Source organism: Marmota marmota, unplaced genomic scaffold, assembly GCF_001458135.2.
Source record: "Marmota marmota marmota unplaced genomic scaffold, marMar, whole genome shotgun sequence".
Lineage (NCBI taxonomy): Eukaryota > Metazoa > Chordata > Mammalia > Rodentia > Sciuridae > Marmota > Marmota marmota.
In genome coordinates, this window is record NW_026000068.1 from 18,417,807 (window position 1) to 18,419,127 (window position 1,321).

Consider the following 1,321-nt stretch of genomic DNA (forward strand, 5'->3'; position numbering starts at 1 on the left):
CCCCCCCCCCAAAAAATTGCAAGGGGCTACACTAAAGACAAGGAAACTAAGAAGCTATGCATGAACCAAACAGTAGTAATAATAAGTGTTAATATATGCATGCAGAAGTTTGGTAGAATATTATATATCACATGTAGTGAACAATGGTTATCTCCTAGAGATGGGACTGCTAAATCATATTCCATGGACTGCTTGAATTCCTTTGTACAAAGGAAAAGTATTACTTTATATTAATAGGAAAAATAAATTAATTTTTAAAAGAAGTGTGCAGTTGCTGAGTGTGGTGGCTCATGCCAGTAATCCCAGTGACTCGGAAGGCTGAGGCAGGAGGATCTCAAGTTCAAAGACCGCCTCAGCAATTTAGTGAGGCCCTAAGCAACTCAGTGAGACCCTGTCTCTAAATAAAATACAAAACAGGGCTGGGAATATGGCTCAGTGGTTGAGTGCCCCTGAGTTTAATCCCAGTACCCCCCCCCCCAAAAAAATAGTGTTCAATAATTCAGGTGAGAGATGATGAGTGCATGAAACAAAATAATAAGAATGAGGCTGCAGAAGTTTTAAGAGTTAAAAAAATTTTTTTTTCAATCTTGGCATACTGAGTCAAAAGTTCTTACTGCTTATCCAAAGGAAATTAGATGGTATACATCTTGAAAATTTCAGCAATGAATCTTAGGAGATAGAGAACTGAGTTCAGACCAAATACAGGAGTTATCATTATACAGTAATTGATGCCCCAGGGTGGCTGAGTTCCCTGAGGGAGAGAGTGTATAGTGAAAAAATTAAGAGGAACCAATATAGGGCAAAAAAAAAAAAAAAAAAAAAAAAAAAAAAAAAAAACCTTGAAAATACAAACACTTAAAGGATCTGCATACAAACAGTGCTACCTCTTGTTATCAAAACCTACTATTATTAAAAAAAAAAAGCAGAATATTCTACCATTTATCTGTGAAGCATCTTATCACTGGATTCAGAATTTAAAAGTACTTTATTAATGGCTGCCAGCCCTGGATAAATGTGAAAACTCCTAACTATCCATCCAGTAAAACCAAACACTTTAGACATAAAAAATGTTCAGCTCTTACATTTAAGGGCTCATTATATAATAGTGAAAAAGTGACATAGAAATATAAAATTACATTATGAAAAATATATTATTGAGATTATATGAAATCCCAATAGAAACCGGGTACAGTGGTCCATGCCTATAAACCCAGCAGTTTGGAAGGCTGAGACAGGAAGATCATGAGTTCAAAGACAGCCTCAGCAAAATCAAGGTGCTAGGCAACTCAGCGAGACCCTGTCTCTAAATAAAATACAAAAT